This window comes from Sciurus carolinensis, unplaced genomic scaffold (assembly GCF_902686445.1).
Source record: "Sciurus carolinensis unplaced genomic scaffold, mSciCar1.2, whole genome shotgun sequence".
Classification (NCBI taxonomy): domain Eukaryota; kingdom Metazoa; phylum Chordata; class Mammalia; order Rodentia; family Sciuridae; genus Sciurus; species Sciurus carolinensis.
The window spans coordinates 1,841,728-1,860,120 of record NW_025920137.1 but is presented as its reverse complement, the minus strand read 5'-3'; positions in this window follow the sequence as shown (position 1 = coordinate 1,860,120).

Sequence of the window (18,393 nt, the reverse complement as noted above, 5' to 3'; positions counted from 1 at the left end):
AATAAACAAATGAGTTCAAATATTATCTTCAGTATAACAAATGGATGTGCAATAAGGTCTGCAGTTTCTAATGGAGGAAAAGAGGATGAAGAAGGATGTAGGATGTAGCAGTTAATGGGATAAGAAAAGAATATAAAGAAGTTCTAGATAATAGAAAGCGTGAGAGTGTAATCAAAAGAAATTGGATGTTAGCATGCAAAAAGGGAGAAAAAGACTCTGAGGGAACAGGTAAATAAAAGGAAACAGAGCCAAAAAAAGTAACGAAATAAAAACTTAAATTTTTCAATAAGGAGAAGAAAGAAAATCTACACAATAACAGTCATACAGTATTCAAACCTCCCAGTCTTCAGTATCCTTATGCATGAGAGGTACCTGACAATGAATTTCAAGTCTCCAGCAGGTGTCTCAGGATGGGATTTGCCCCACCTGAAGATCAAAGCTACGACTTCAGGGATTATCCAAGATGGCCGCTCTGGCTTCCAAATGTGTTGGCAAATGGAGAGCTACAACTCGGGTGTGGACATGGTCGGCTGCAGTCCTGGAGGTGGATGCAGTTGGTCGGGCAGGAGTCCTGGAGGTCGGGTGTGTTCATATAATTATACGTTTTTAAATAATTATATATAATGTCAATATCTACTTTTAGTCTCATATTAAATTTTTCTAAATTAAGAATAAAAAAAAGAGGCAAGATAAAAAGTAAGAAAAAGTATCTGACTAGAGGTCTTGACACATTTAAACAAACAGAAAGAGGTTACATTGGCTTAGTTGAAATATAAAAATGAACCAGCATTGTTAATTCAATAAAAAATTTTTTTAATACACACAATGTCTCAGGTACAATCTCCAGTACTATGAATGAAAATTAAACAAAATGAAGATCTTGCTTGCAAAGAATGTACATTATATTAGAGTCAATCTAACATAAACACATCCAGAGCTTATAATAAATAGAGAACAAAATTGAATGGATAATGTTATATAGAGCAATGCTTTAAGACAATGCTGTCTTTATAGAGGTAATATTTGAGTGGTTATCTAAAAGAAATAAGAGGAGTAAGTCACATGGACATTCTTGGAAACTATGATCAAGGAAGAGCAAAAATCAAGAATGATTAGACCATCATGAGTACCAAGAATATAAGCGGTAAGTACAGAAAGTTAACCAAAAGTGGGACTTGGAAAGTAATTTTGACACTAATTAGGTCTTAGGTGGATGAAGATGCAGATAAATTGAATGGTTTTGACAAAGGAGTAACATGGTTGATTTGTGTTTAAGATGATCATGGTGGCAAATGTCTGTAAAAATAGGGTGTGAAGACTGGAGCATTAAATAGGGGGTGCAGATTTGAGGACCAGTTCTTATGCCAGAGAGAGATGAGCAATGATGGTGGTCTGAATTGTGTTGGTGGAGTAGTGAACAGTAATCAAATTCAAGGAAAAGATGATAGGAATATGATGGATTTGTACAGATGGAGAAAGAAAAAATGATATTAAAAATAGAGAGTAATACCTATTTAATAGCTATTGGAGATATTGAGAGAAAACTTGGATTATATCAGTTTGTAGTGTAAAGAGGGAGTAAGACTAAGAGAGATAAAATTAACTGCCCTCAGGGCTGGGATATAGCTCACCTGGTAGAGTTCTTGCCTCATAAGCACAAGGCCCTGGGTTCAGTCCCCAACACTGCAAAAAAGAAAAAAAATTAACTGTTCTCAGATTAAGACTTGTAGTTAGAATCTGTAATGCTATATGAACTCACGTGGGAAGAAAATTATAATCAAAAGAACAGGAGTGGGATTTATTCATAAGATTTTCTAATATTCCAAAGTTGGTGAAATTTATTCATCTTCTGAATAAAATATCTCCTGAATATTTTATTCAGGAGATGTGCCTGAGAATTAGAGACCATGATTTCCAGTTACTCAAGGTCTAATGCTGTTAGATCAAGATAAGACTGAATATTGACAATTAATTGCATGTAGTGATCTGGAGATGATAATGATCTCGATAAGATAGACCATTCTGTTCAGATGCCAGTATAACTTTATCAGGCAACCACTTTACTTTTAGTTCTCCCTCATCCCAAACCTCTGGTGAGGACTGAAAGAATCTCATCATGTGAAGTTACCACATAGCCACTATTATCACCATTCATCACATCGCTAGTCATGCTGTGCATCTCTCCTGCACTGTTAAGTGATCACTTCCAGAATCTCATCAGAAAGCTGATGAGTTACGTTGGTATCAACTGTCTTAGCTGAGGTTTACTCTAAAACTCAGAGACTGAGATAAAGGGTGTGTTACAGGAGAATGATGCATTGGAATAGGAGTGCCTGAAAATGAAGTCAAGAAAGAAAACGGGGCAATCCAAGATTGCGGACTAGAGGGTGACTGCATCCCAGTCACTCCAGAACCCAGGATTCAAGAAGGGGAGGCATTGAGAGACTTGGACTAAAATAGAGCCACAGGGTGAGTCTCCCCCCCACCGGGTGAAGCTCGACCTGGGTGGCAGGCACGAATAAGGGCAGCTTATAAGAGCAGGGCAGGGCAGCTAGTCTTCCCCAGGTAGCCCTGTTCACCTTCCGTCGGTGGGCTCCTCCACACGGCCAGCTTCTCAGAGCAGCCCCAAGTGAGAGCCTTCCGCACAAAGCCAACTCCAAGCCCTGGAAACAGTAGCGGGCTAGGGGCAGCTTTCTCAGAAGCACTAATTATCAAGTTCCTCCAAGACTTCAGGCTACTGAAGGCTGGGAGGTGATACACTGGAAATCTACAGGGACTCTATAAGCAATAGAGGAAATCTGCAATAGCTCAGAGTCCCACTGACATCTGACCAATATGAGAAAACAAGGAAGAAAATGTTCCAAGCAAACCTAGATACTGTACCAATAAAACCCAATGACAGCACAGTAGAAGAAATATCAGAAAGGGAGTTCAGAATGTACATAATTAAACAATCAGGGAAGCAAATGAGGACATGAAAGAGCAAATGCAGTCATTGAAGGAGGAGATGAAAGAGCAATGCAGGCATTAAATGATCACACCTATCAACAGTTAAAAGACCAAATACAGGGAAGGAAGAAATCATTTCAAGAAAGAGTTAGAGATACTGAAAAAAAAAAAAAAACAGAAATCCTTGAAATGAAGGAAACAATAAACCAAGTTAAAACTCCATAGAAAGCATAACCAATAGGATAGAATACCTGGAAGACAGAACCTCAGACATTAAAGACAAAATATTTAATCTTAAAAAACAAAGTTGACCAAACAGAGAAGATGGTAAGAAATCATGAAGAGAATCTACAAGAATTATGTGGATATCATGAAAGGCCAATTTAAGAATTATTGGGATTGAGGAAGGCTTAGAGAAACAAACCAAAGGAATGAACAATCTATTCAATGAAATAATATCAGAAAAATTTCCCAAATCTGAAGAATGAAATGGAAAACCAAGTCCAAGAGGCTTATAGAACTCCAAATATACAAAATTACAACAGACCCACACTAAGGCACATTATAATGAAAATACCTAACATACAAAATAAAGACAGAATTTTAAAGACTGTGAGAGAAAAGAATCAAATTACATTCATGGGAGAAACCAATACGGATATCAGCAGATTTTCCAATCCAGACCCTAAAAGCTAGAAGGGCCTGGAACAACATTTACCAAGCCCTGAAAGAAAGTGGATGCCAACCAAGAATCTTATACCCAGCAAAACTTACTTTCAGATTTGACAACAAATAAGATCCTTCCATGATAAACACAAGCTAAAGGAATTGACAAAAAGAAAGCCGGCATTAGAGAACATTCTCAGCAAAATATTCCATGAGGAAGAGATGAAAAGCAATGACTGCAAATCAGCAACGGGAGGAACTAGCCTAAAGGAATAGCCAAATAAAGGAGAAACCAAATCCTGTCAAAAAACAAAAATGAGTCAAATGACTGGAATACAAATCATATCACAATAATAACCCTGAATGTTAATGGCCTGAATTCATCAATCAAAAGGACATAGACTGGCAGATTGGAATAAAAAGAAAAATCCAACAATATGCTGTCCTGCAAGAGACTCATTTCACAGAAAGAGATACCCATAGACTAAAGGTGAAAGGATGGGAAAAAACATACCATGCACATGGACACAACAAAAAAGCTGGAGTATCCATCCTCATTTCAGATAATGTGGACTTCAAGCCAAAACTAGTCAGAAGGGATAAAGAAGGACATTACATACTGCTTAAGGGAAGCATAAATCAGCAAGATATAACAATCATAAATATCTATGCCACGAACATTGGCTCATCCATGTACATCAAACAAATCCTTCTCAATTCCAAAAATCAAATAGACCACAACACAATAATACTAGGCAATTTTAACACACCTCTGTCACCACTGGATAGATCCTGCAAACAAAAATTGAAGAAGCCATAGAACTCAATTACACAATCATTAATTTAGACTTAACCAGACATATATAGAATATACCATCCAACAAAGAACGAATGCACTTTCTTCTCAGCAGCACATGGATCCTTCTCTAAAATAGATCATATTTTATGCCACAAAGCTACTGTTACAAATACAAGAAGATAGAGATACTACCTTGTACTCTATCAGAACATAATTGATTGAATTAGAAATAAATGACAGAATAAAAAACAAACTTCTCCAATACCTGGAGATTAAATAATACACTATTATATGATGAATGGATAACAGAAGACATCAGGAGGGAAATAAAAAAATTCTTAGAAGTAAATGAGAACAAAGACACATCATATCAAAATCTCTGGGACACTATGAAAGCAGTACTTAGAGGAAGATTTATTTCATGGGGTGCATTCAACAAAAGAAGTAGAAATCACAAATAAATGACTTAACACTACAGCTCAAAGCCCTAGAAAAGAAGAGCAGACCAACACCGAAAGTAGTAGAAGACAGGAATAGTTAAAATCAGAGCTGAAATCAACAAAATTGAAACAAAAGAAACAAATCAGAAAAATTAACAAAATAAATAGTGGTTTCTTTGAAAAAATAACAAAATTGATAAACCCCTTAGCCACACTAACAAGAGAAAGAGGGAAAAACTCAAATTACTAAAATTCGGGATGAATAAGGAAATATCACAACAGACGTGAGTGAAATACAAAACATAATTAGAAGCTATTTTGAAAATCTATACTCCAACAAAACAGGAAACCTCGAAGACATCAACAAGTTTCTAGAGACATATGAATTACATAACTAACCAGGAGGACATACATAACTTAAATAAACCAATTTCAAGCAATGAAATAGAAGAGGTCATCAAAAGCCTACCAACAAAGAAAAGTCCAGGGACCAGATGGGTTCTCAGCCAAGTTCTACAAAACCTTTAAAGAAGAGCTCATTCAATACTCCTCAAAGTATTCCATGAAATAGAAGAGGAGGAACCTTCCCACACTCATTCTATGAAGCCAATATCACCCTGATACCTAAAGCAGACAGACACATCGAGGAAAGAAAATTTCAGACCAATATCCTTAATGAACATCGACGCAAAAATTCTCAACAAAATTTTAGCAAATCACATACAAAAATATATTTAAAAGATAGTGCACCACGAATCAAGTGGGTTTATCCTGGGATGCAAGGTTGGTTCAACATCCGGAAATCAATAAATGTCATTCACCATATCAACTAGACTTAAAGTTAAGAATCACATGATTATTTCAATAGATGAAGAAAAAGCATTCGATAAAATACAGCATCCCTTCATGCTCAAAACACTAGAAAAATTAGGGGTAGTGGGAACATTCCTTAACCTTATAAAGGCCATCTATGCTAAGCCCATGGCCAATATCATTCTAAATGGTGAAAAACTGAAAGCATTCCCCCTAAAAACTGGAACAAGGCAGGGATGCCCTCTTTCACCACTTCTATTCAACATCATCCTTGAGACTCAGCCAGAGCAATTAGACAAATAAAAGAAATTAAAGGGATACGAATTGGAAAAGAAGAACTCAAACTATCCCTGTTCGCTGATGACATGATTATATATTTAGAGGAACCTGGAAATTCCACCAGAAAACTTTTAGAACTCATAAGTGAATTCAGTAATGTAGCAGGTTACAAGATCAATGCTCATAAATCCAATGCATTTTTATACATAAGTGATGAATCTTCAGAAAGAGAAATTAGGAAAACTACCCCATTCACAATAGCATCAAAAAAAAATAAAATACTTGGGAATCAATCTCACAAAAGAGGTGAAAGATCTCTACAATGAGAACTACACAACACTAAAGAAAGAAATTAAGAACACCTTAGAAGATGGAAAGAGCTCCCATGTTCTTGGATAGGCAGAATTAATATTGTCAAAATGGCCATACTACCTAAAGTGCTATACATGTTTAATGCAATTACAATTAAAATCCCAATGATGTACTTTGCAGAAATAGAGCAAGCAATTATGAAATTCATCTGGAAGAATAAACACCCAGAATAGCTAAAGCAATCCTCAGTAGAAAGAGCAAAGCAGGGGATATTGCAATACCAGATCTTCAACTCTATTACAAAGCAATAGTAACAAAAAACGGCATGGTATTGGTACCAAAATAGACAGGTAGATCAATGGTACAGAATAGAGGACATGGACACAAATACAAATAAATAGAATTTTCTCATACTAGACAAAGGGGCCAAAAATATGCAATGGAGAAAAGATAGCCTCTTCTAACAAATGGTGCTTGGAAAACTGGAAATCCATATGCAACAGAATGAAACTAAACCCCTATCTCTCACCCTGCACAAAACTCAACTCAAAATGGATCAAGGACCTCAGGAATCAGACCAGAGAACCTGCATCTTATAGAAGAAAAAGTAGGTCCAAATCTTCAACTTGTTGGCTTAGGATCAGACTTCCTTAACAGGACTCCCATAGCACAAGAAATAAAAGCAAGAATCAATAACTGGGATAGATTCAAACTAAAAAGCTCTCTCTCAGCAAAGGAAACTATCATTAATGTGAAGAGAGAGCCTACAGAGTGGGAGAATATCTTTGTCACTCATATTTCAGATAGAGCACTAATTTCCAGAATCTATACAAACTCAAAAAACTCTACTACAAGAATACAAATAATCCAATCAACGAATGGGCTAAGGAAATGAACCGACACTTCACAGAAGATGTATAAGCAATCAACAGATATATGAAAAAATGTTCAACATCTCTAGTAATAAGAGAAATGCAAATCAAAACACCCTAATATTCCATCTCACCCCAATTAGAAGGGTAATTATGAAGAACACAAACAATAGGTGTTGGCGAGGATGTGGTGAAAAAGGAACACTCATCCATTGCTGGTGGGGTTGCGAATTAGTGCAGCCACTCTGGAAAGCAGTATGGAGATTCCTCAGAAAGCTTGGAATGGAACCACCATTTGACCCAGCTATCCCACTCCTTGGCCTATACCCAAAGGACTTAAAATTAGCATACTACAGAGATACAGCCACATCAATGTTCATTGCTGCTCAATTCACCATAGCCAGATTGTGGAACCAACCTAGATGCCCTTCAGTTGATGAATGGATAAAGAAACTGTGGCATATATATACAATGGACTATTACTCCACAATGAAGCATGATAAAATTATGACATTTGCAGGCAAATGGATGAAATTGGAGAATATCATGCTAAGTAAGATAAGCCAATCTGAAAAAAACTAAAGGATGAATGATCTCGCTGATAAGCAGATGAGGACATATAATGGGGGGTGGGAGGTGTTAGTGTTAGGGTTAGGTTTAGGGTTAGGGATAAGGAGGGTGGTAAGAATGGAGGAAGGAAGGACTGTAGCGAGGGAAAAGAGGGGTGGGAGGGGTGGGTGTTAAGGGGAAAAAATAACAGAATGAATCAAACAACATTGCCCTATGTAAATTTATGATTACAAAAATGGTACGCCTTGACTCCATGTACAAATAGAGAAACATGTATCCCATTTATTTAAAATAATAATAATAATAAAAAGACACCAAAAAAAAAAAAAAGGCAAAACAGCTTGCAATTTTTGTATTGTCAAATACTAAAACATAGGATTTAGGATGTAAAATTTTAAAAGAATTGCTATGATTCAGTTAAAGAAAAGTTAAAAGACTTTATTTAAGTGGGCAAGGTATAAAACAGACACTGTAGAGAAAGAAAAGGAAGCCAAAATGTTCAACCTCTTCAGTAATCAAGGATATGCAAATTAAAGCTATGAGTTAGCACTGCACAATGATCAGACTGGCAAAAATTTAAATGTTTCTCAGAAAGTGCTGGTAAGAAAACAAATTGGTATAGCTACTTTGGAAAACTGTGTGTGTGTGTGCACATATGTGTGTGTATACACAAATGTGAGGTCAAAGTTGCACCTGCTATACAAGACAGAGGGTCTATGCTTACTACATACCTTAATTGTGTGCAATGAACATAATAAGATATACATAAGAATATTCACTGCAGCGTTCTTTTTTAATTTTTTTCTTGTTGATGGACTTTATTTTATTTATTTATTTATATGTGTTGCTGAACATTAAACCTCAGTGCCTCACACATGCTAGGCAAGTGCTCTACCACTGAGCACAACCCCAGACTCAAGCAGCATTCTTTATAATTCAACATTGTTGATAATATTTAGACATCTATTAACTGAGGACAGACACATAAATTGTAGAATATGTGTTTTAAACACAGCAATGATTGAAGACAAGTTGTAAAAAGATCACACAATAAGAAAACATTTAAATAAAGTTCAAATTCACAAGTACAATACTATGCATTGTTACATGTAGTAAAATTACACAAGGTGGGTGGGGCATAGCTCAGCAGTAGAGTGCTTACCTAGCATGTGCAAGGCCCTGGATTTGATCCACTTACCACAACACATACATGCAGTGAATGATAAACTTCACATAGTGATGCCTTGGGGGCAAAGGAAAGCTATAATAGGGAACTGTATTTGTGATGTTTGGGGGCTTTTCCCCCTTATATTGGGTGGATATAGAGGGGTCTTCATTATATTGTTCTGTATCTTTTTGTGTATCTATATATATCATTTAAAATGCTACAAAGCCCACCTTAAAAATACCTGGAAAGATAGACATCACCTTTGACAGGGTGATTCTCTTTTATCTACAATGAAACATGTTAGCTATTTGAATTTTGAAAAGGGAGCTAAAGATGCCTATCATTTTCCAGTTTTGTAATCTGTGAGCATTCTTCTCTGATTCCAATTTATCCTCAAAACTTATTTTATGATGAAGTCATAACTTAGCTATTCGACTATCTCCAGTATAAACCAAGACCACTGGTAGGATTCACTCCACTGGCCATCAACAGAATAAAAAGAAGTAAGCTTCTTTCTAGAAACACTAATATCACCTTCTCCCTATACCATTTTTCCTAGTTTCTAATGTGCTGTGAATCACAGACCTACATCCAAGGCTTATGGAAGCTTTAATGTGACATCACAAAATGCAGAGTGTTAACTGCAAGCTCCACTGCTATGGAGAGCGTCCCTATTTCATCCACAGTCAGGTTTCTCAACAAATCTGTCTGCCACAGTAGAATGAATTGGACATAACTTTCCTATGATCATATATGAATACATGACTAATGTAACTCCACATCCTGTACAACCACAAGAATGGGAAGTTATACTCCATGTATGTAGGAAGTGTCAAAATAACTCTACTGTCATGTATAACCAAAAAGAACAAATTTTAAAAGAATAGAAATTCAAATAAATGTGGGTAGTTACCACATGTTTTTAGAAGTGATAGTTAAAAGGTTGTGGTGATGTCCCTGTTATATTGGAGGCTCATAAATTTGTATTCACTTAGAATTGCACAGTCCCTGATTTGCCGGACGTATCAGGAAAGAAATAGGCAATGGCTATTTTTAGCTAAATAAATTTGATTCAAATTAAGCAAAATAACTAAAATCAGTATTCAAGGTATTACATGATTTTTTAATGTTCATTCAAAAGAAATGTTCTAATTTCACATATGGCTTAACCCAAATATTCATAATATTATTATTATATGTAAACAAGTACACAAAGTGCTTTAATAGGAAGTTATGTTTAGCAACCTATGATACATAAGTTTATTAATCCATTTTTCATAACAAGATACTTGAGATAAGTTAACTTTATAAAGAAAAGAGGTTTTAAGCTCCATTTGAGGAGTTGAAAGTTCAAGCGGCATAGTCCTGACTCTGGCAAGAGTACAACAGTAAATAGTAGGAATACTTGAGGGAGGAAGAACAGATCACATCACCAAACCAGGAAGCCAGAGAGTGACTCAGGGATCAGGATCACTGTCCACAAGAGTTTCCTTAATTCCTTAGGAGCACAGCTCCCCCAATAACCTAAGGACCACCCACTCAGCTCTACCTCTTAAAGATCCTAGGACCTCCCAACATTGCCACACTGGGGACCAAGTCCCTACCCAATGCATGAACACTTTAGGGACACACTCAAACCATATCCAAACCATACCAGTAAGTTATAAATTTCCAAAGGGGGTATTATTACAGAAGGAAATTATATACAACAATATAATATTTTAAAAAATCTATCTGCCAAAGATACAAAACGAATCTACCTTCTGAAACTTTCTGAGGCCCTTCTGCCTAAAATAAGTTGAAAAGTCTTAAAAGTTATATGTTATTTTCTTCAAGAGATGAACCATATATAAGATGTCAAGGAGAAAACGGCATGTTCAAGTTTAAGAGCTTTATTTTCAATTCCTTTATTCACGTCATTCAAGTCCAGGCCCAACAGTCCTTTATTAATACAACTTTAATCTTCCTTATATGAACCTTTGGACAAAACAAGCAATGTTTTGTACCTCTAAACCTACAATCAGGTTTTAAAAGTACCAGGAAACCTTTCAAAAGTTCAAGTCTGGGTCAACATGTAATTTATCATATTTACCAGTCAGGATGCTTTCAGCTAGAAGTAATCAAACACCTAATTCAACCTGCCTTAATCAACAAAGAAATGATTTGGCTCACATCTCAGAAAGGCCAGAAGTGGGGTGAGACTCAGGGGCCAATTACACAATGGCTGGGACTTTAAGAGCCTTATATTCCTTCTTATATTTGCCTCATCTGTAAACCGGTAGCAAAATGGCTGCACCGTTCCTCGTCCTCATGGCCAAGCATGACAATGTTTTGTTTCTTTCACTGGCTTTCTTAGGAGAAAAAAGAACCCGAAGCTCCAGGAAATTTGTCTAGGTCTGGGCTGAGCCATTTGCTCCTCCTTGTACTGATACCTGGCTCCACAGGAGAGAGAGCTGTTGCTGACAGGGAGGTGGATTCCCTGATGGGCATAGACCAGTTAAGGCCATGTCCTGAAGCTACTTCTTTATACCCAGTGGAACATAAAAGTAAGGTAAATGAACACTGAAGGGTGTCTTAATCTGTCTAGTGGCTAATAACAATACCATAGACTGAGTAAGTTAAAGAAAAGAGGTTTATTTTGGCTCGTAGTCTGGTCCAAGGTGGAGGGGCCGTATCTGGTGATGACCCTCTTCCTAGCAGAGTCCAAGGCAGGACAGGCAACAAACAGTGAGAGATGGAGTATGTGAGAGACCTAGCTAAGCCCACTTTTATAGCAGACCCACTCTCAGGATATTCCCTGAACCCATTAACACATGAATGAATTAGTCAACTCAGAGGAGCAGAGTCCTAATCACCTCTTAAAGGTTCCACTCCTTAATATCTCATAATGGGGATTAAATTTCAACGTGAGCTTCAAAGGAGACAAACCATGTTCCAAGCATAGCAAGAGAACAACCACAATATTTATTATATATCCTGGAAATTTAGGATCAAATTTAATCTTTTACACCTAATAATCCTTTAAAAGGCTATGGATAACAAGATAGCCTTGAGTTTGGGAATAAAGCTAAAACCATCTTCCCTCTGTAACACAGTCTCTTCCTCTATCCCAAGAACAGAAACACATTCAGCAGTCCCTTGTTGCCAAAATCAAAGTAGCTGCAAGAGGGAAGAGAGAAGACTTCACCAGAGGCATTAGGACACCCCTTCTGGCACTCAGAAACCTCTCCTGATCCCAAGACTCAGACTCAGCTCTGGATGCAAGTTCAAGTGCAGGCTGGAGCACTAGTCTGCTCTAGTATGCAGATGTGTGCTTCCACAGAGCCCAGGCCGCTGCCCAAGTGGAAGGGAAGATCAAGTCAAGATCCCCTGGGGCCAGGATTGAAAACCACAGTGGAATGCATCCAACCCTCAAAGGGCTCAGCACCACATGAGCAGTGACATCGGCCAGCCCCCTGGGGATTTTCTACTTTTCCAGAGACTGACACAAAAAACCAATTCATTGTTCTCTCTAACAGATAAGAACAGAAAGAGAGAGGAAAGCATTTTGAATGGCTACATTTAAACCCCAAACATCATTTCTCCCAGAGCCTTAAGACTAAAAGAACAAAACCATCACATCACATCATACTCTTTTGGAAATCAAAATTAAAGAGTCTTCCCCCTCACCCCCCAAATAAGAGCTCATATCATCTGGTCCAAAAGTCAACATACAGAAGTTGTCTCAGGCGTCAAAAGGTATCATAATTGTGAAATAATACCAAGCCAAATGTACCACAGTGGTTGGGTAAGTTAGGATAAAGACTATAAAAGAGTATCACATGGCCAGTACAAAAATGGTCACAAGAATTATAGAGCAACATGGAATACTTCAATGTTTGTTCTCTTTAACAAAAACTACATACAATTTTTTAAAGGTAATTGAAAAAGACAAAAAAAAAAATCCAAAACTGATAGTAAAGGTCATATAGGTTGAGTAGTTCTTATTCTAAATGCCTGGGATCAGAAGAGTTTTGGATTTCAGAGTTTTCTAGGGTTTGGAATATTTGCAGGGCATTTCTAATCTGAAAATACAAAAAATGTGAAATGCTCCAAAATCTCATATTTCATATTTGGATTTTGAAGTATTTTAGATTTTTGGATTCTCAGAGATGCTCAACCTGTACTACAAAACCAGTTTACTTGGTGCTCCTTCCCATTGGTAATGATGACATTCATAGCTAAACACTTATTGTACATTTGTACTCTTCTTAATCCTGAACATGTAGGCACCATTTCCTCCTCGCTATAGCCTTATGGGGTGGTAACTACTATTATCTCCATATAACAGATGAGTAAATTTGGGTTTTCTAAACTTCCGATAACATGGTTGGCCATGCTCTACCTCCAAAAGGAAGAGGGTGGCAAGTTAGAATCAAAGCTTCCTACACAAACACTGCCTGCATATTTAAAAAGAGGGAATTCTGGGGTGCTAAGGACAGAGTGGGGTCCTCCAAGGCCTGTTTTTGGCTCACGTAGGTAGTCGATTCAGTGAAGGAAAAAGAAACCGATATCTATTCATGGCGACTCTACTGGAATACTTTCTGGATCTCCCAGTCCCCAAGAGCCAGTAGGTTATGTGGATCCTGACTTGTTGGGGAAAAACGGAAACCCAGGAAATCTCGGCACTTTGGTTAGGGTTAGGCAGGGGAGGGGAAGGTGGAGGAAACTGGGCAACAGAGGGAGTCCACTGTGCTCTTAGCATTTGAGAGGTGAAATCTCTCTGTGGACTCTCTCCTAGACCTCCTCTTGCTGACAGGATGTTCAGATTGGGTGCTGCCAAGACCCAGGCTCACTGGGGGAGGGATGTGGAGCAAACTCAAGTGTCTACATTTCTCATACAGGAAGCAAGTGAATTAAGGGAGGGGCAGGTAAAAACTATGATCTTTAATCTAGTTCTTGTTTTCTCACTTTTGATTGAAATATGAAAACAAGAAATATTGTGCTGTATTTTTGCTCCACAGTACAAAAACAATGATATATGGAAATGGACACTTGGCCTTGGAATTGAGGAAAGAGCAGAGGTGACAGGACACAGGCAATGCCTCATAGTTGCCTATCATTAGCACTGTTGCCGGAACATAGGATTTTAAGGAACCACTAGACAGGTATAATTTATGTCAAGATTTCCAGACTTTTGAACATCACTGAATCATTCAAACAAAACACATATATTTTAAAGTTGTATATGGCCAAATTCAGCTCCTGGTTTCAGCCTGAGACCTCTGAGATAGTCTTAAACTGGAAGAGCTAAAGGAGTCCTTGTTATCTTAGGGGACCTAGCCTGTGTGAGGGGTCAAAGCTCATTGTGAAATAAAGAATGTGATTGGATGCCAAGGTCACTGTCCCAGAACCTGTAGAACCTCCTTCCCAGCACAATAACATGGTCTCTGTTATAAAAGAACAAATATGCCATAGAACAGGATCCTGATAAAGGTGGGACTAGGGAAGCATGATATAAAACTTTACTTAAAATTCTACAAAGATCAGAAAGAAAACAGAAAAACCATAAACAAGTAATATGTGAAGATGACAAGACTCGAGATAGGTCATTTTTTATTTCTCATTTTACCACTGTTTATATAATAAAACAATAACTCTCACCTATTCGAACATCTCAGGAAAGTACCAAAAACATATCAAGTTAATTGAGTATAAGTAACAGGGTAATTTTTTGTGTGGATCATCCATCATGGCTATTATTAAAAGGTATTAGCTTCCATTTCTTAATCTCTAAAGAAGGGGGTTCCCTACTGTGGGCTAGGGAAACAGCAGACAATGAACAAAACCATTCAGTACAAATAGAAAAGGACAAATATGTGGTCCTGAACTCTACAAAGGACAGCAGTTGGATGTCAACTATAGCTACTGAAAATTGCTCCACTTAAAGACAGATAATAGCCAGGGTTTTAAGGTAGTGACTATATTTTTCATAATTCTTTCCACTTTCAGTCACAATAGTGGCTTTTAAAGTGCTCACTAGGGATCTCGGAACACACCTCAAGTCCAGTGCAGGGTCCTAACAGCAGGTGGTCTCACAGTGCTCACCTAACCTCCCTCTCCCCAGACTGCACAAGAGATGAGTTGTGAACTTTCTTCTACTGAGTTAGAAGGACAGCATATGTTTCACAAGCAATGAATTTAATAAAGCAATAAACACACAAAAAGTTCTGTGTTGCAATCCAAAAAGGTTTACCACGAGCCAGTCTAGACCATATTTGACATCACACATAATTATTTCATGAAATTCCCATTCATAGAAGTGACTATAATTAGTGATATTCTTCCACAACCAAATCAAATATTTCAAGGGTTGGTTTGAGAAAAGAACCAGAGAAATGTATACTTGTAAAAAGAAATGGTTCTGGTCTCTCTGATGTGATAGGGAGCCCCAAGCTGCTCAGACGAAGAGTAGCTGTGACTCAGCTGTGCCCAGAGAGGGACATACACACCGCCCTCCCCCCTACTCCCAAACCACTCATAGCCAACACCTGAGCCCAGAGAGGTTTGCAGAAGAAACTCTCTGCCTAGGCTCGCCCTAACCTCCTGTACTTTCAGTAAAGGGAAGAAGACAGCTTGGCTTCAACAACCTTGAGATTGCATTATCCGGCTACAGTATAAAGCTATTTGAGCTTAGAAAATGATACCTCAAAGTACAGTGTTTTGGCATTCTGAACACTTTGAATTAAAGGAAACTGAAAGGACTTAGAATCTGCCTGTGAATCAAGGTCTCTCCAACCTTCCCTTGTTTCTCCTCCAAAGTACAAGGAGATCTCTCTGAAGTTTCCTTATCTGACTGAAGGAAATTCTTCCCAAAAGAAATGCAATTACCTTAAATTCTCTCCCACAGGAATCTCATCAAATAACCAGGAAAGAGTCATGTTTTCACCTATTCTTCTGAGGGCAGCTCCCAGAGATTTATCTGGGAGACATTTGCATAGCAAGGCAGCCTTGGTGCAGCCCTGTTCATTACCTTTTTGTAATTTGTCACCACCTCTCCCTGCTAGGAGAAACCCTATCCCAGGCCCCTGTCTATTCTTTAGGTTCACATGTTTCTCCTGAAAATCATTTACTACCATCTGAAATCGCCTCCAGGCCTCCCTCATTTCCACTCCCTATGATACTTAAGCTTCATCCATATGACTCTTTCTGTGACTTCCACATTTTATACGGCTCCCATGCATTAATAAACTTGTATGTTCTTTCTCCTATTAATCTGTTTCAGCAGCCTCAATTATCAACCTTGAGAGGGAAAGCTTGAACTTCCTGACATTATCTTGCTTCAGCTCAGACCCCTGGTCTGTCTTCTCCAGCTGCTTCTTTCTAACATCACTTCTCCAACACAGAGAACGAGGAGGCATGAGGTGGCAAAATCCTCTCACAGTGCCTTATTCACAGAGTGACAAGTCAGAAGTTCTGCCTGGAAGCCAGGGCAGCTAGCACAGGGCTAAGTGACCAGGGAAGGAACAGAGACCAGACAAGAGAAAGAAAGGGCAGGGGAAAGGGTCCCTCAGTATTCCTAGGCCCCTCTATGTTCCCTCCTATCTCTCCTTTCCCTGGAAGGGGCAATGGCGATCAGAGCTCCAACTGGCATCCTAAAAGGGCCTGAGTTGCAAGGCTGTTTCTACCAGGCACTCTCCATGGGCTCTTGAGTATGGTCTTTAACTTCACATCTGTGAAAGAAAATCCATTCAGCCATCAGCAACACTTACAAAGTCCCTATCATGTGCCAGATTCTATCTTCAGTACTGAGGAAACAGCAGTAAACATCAAAAATACTTCTGAGTTATGAAGGTGACAATTTTTTTAGCGAGGGGAGCGACAGACAGGTACAGAATAAGAGAATGAGAACAACTTTACATAGTACACAGTGAGGACTGAATAGGAATCCTAAGCATATAACACATTGTACAGGGCCTAGTAAATGGTGAGGGATCAACTACTCTAGCTACTATCAGCAGTGAATCATTGGTAAGGATGAAAGAAGAGCCATGCTGGCCCTGAAGAGCTCTGGGTACACAGGAGTCACACTGGGTTGAATGGCTTGTTCTGGCAAGTCTCGGAGTTATGGGGAGAAATCAGGACCTGAGGAAGGGAGAGATTTCCATCTACCACTTACCAACCAGATGGCAAGATAGGGCATTCATTCAAACTTAAAAGCAAAGCAAGAAAACATAACAGCGTTCAGGGCAAGTCCCTATAGCATGTGAACTAACCGCAGGCAAGGATCCTATTAAAGGAAGGCTTGTGTAAATGTGCTCAGTCAGTGGAAAAGATATAAGGAAACAGGTGTTTTACAGAAACTCCCCAACCTGGCCTGTGTGACCTGCACTGTGCACATGCCATTGCCTGGCATGGTCAAGGACAAAGCAGGGCATCATCTCCCTACCTCACTCAGACACTGTCTCTCAGAAGAATGGGAGGTAGCTGTCCCCGCTGCCAAAATGACAGTAACCACCACCCATATCCCAGATGTATCCAAATGTGCAACTCAACACTTGCTAATGGCCATGGCTTCCAAAAGACAGGAAGGCCTCCTACACAGCACAACTTCACTCCTAAAAGGTGAAGGTCATCAACTCAAAAGAAGCTTTTTTGATTACCCCACCCACAGTGGTTCCAACAGATACACTGGGAAACAAGTCTCTGAAAATTGACTTTCAAATGAAAATAAACAACCAAGGCAGTGCCGAGTCAGCAGACATGAGTCCCAGGGTGCCAAAGCACTAGGTGAGCAGTGGGAAGTCCGGGGAGCCAGGAAAACCAAATAAACAATAGTGGGATGCACACTTTCCACAGCACACACCCAAATGCCAGGGTCCCCTGGACTTGTACCAGCACAGTTCCTCCCCAGTACTCCTTGTTTCTTAATCAATGTTAAATTCCCTGACAGATTCTCTCACATGACTTTAGAAGGCAGGCTCCATGATGGATTTGGTATGGCTCACACTGTGTAATGGTCTCAATCTATATTGACCACCTATTACCAACCACAAAAAGTGAAAACACCTGTTCATTACTTTTCTGTAACTAGAAATAAATACTACAGTTGCTAAAGCATTTGCTGCTTTCTAAGCATTAAATATGCATGCTGGGCTGGGAGTTTAGCTCAGGGGTAAAGTACTCGTCTAGCTTGCACAAGGTCCTGGATTCAATCCCTAGCACCACAAAAAGATAACAACTGTCTCAAGGACTTTCTTAAAAACCCCAACAGAAAGTCCTTCACACTCACGCTCTGCTGGCCTCCCAGGTATGCACATATGCACAGACTTCTGCAACAAAGTTTATATTTCACATTCTGCAACAGTTCAGACAAGATGCTCTCCTAGTATCACCTCCACCTATAAATTGTCTTCAACTCCTGCTTCTCTGGTCTCCAAGACCAATGAACTTTATATCCAAGTATCCAAGTAGCTTACAGGAATTTATCTCTTTTGCTAATAAAAGCTTCCCCTTCTTTCTTTGGGTGCACCCGTGACTTGCCAA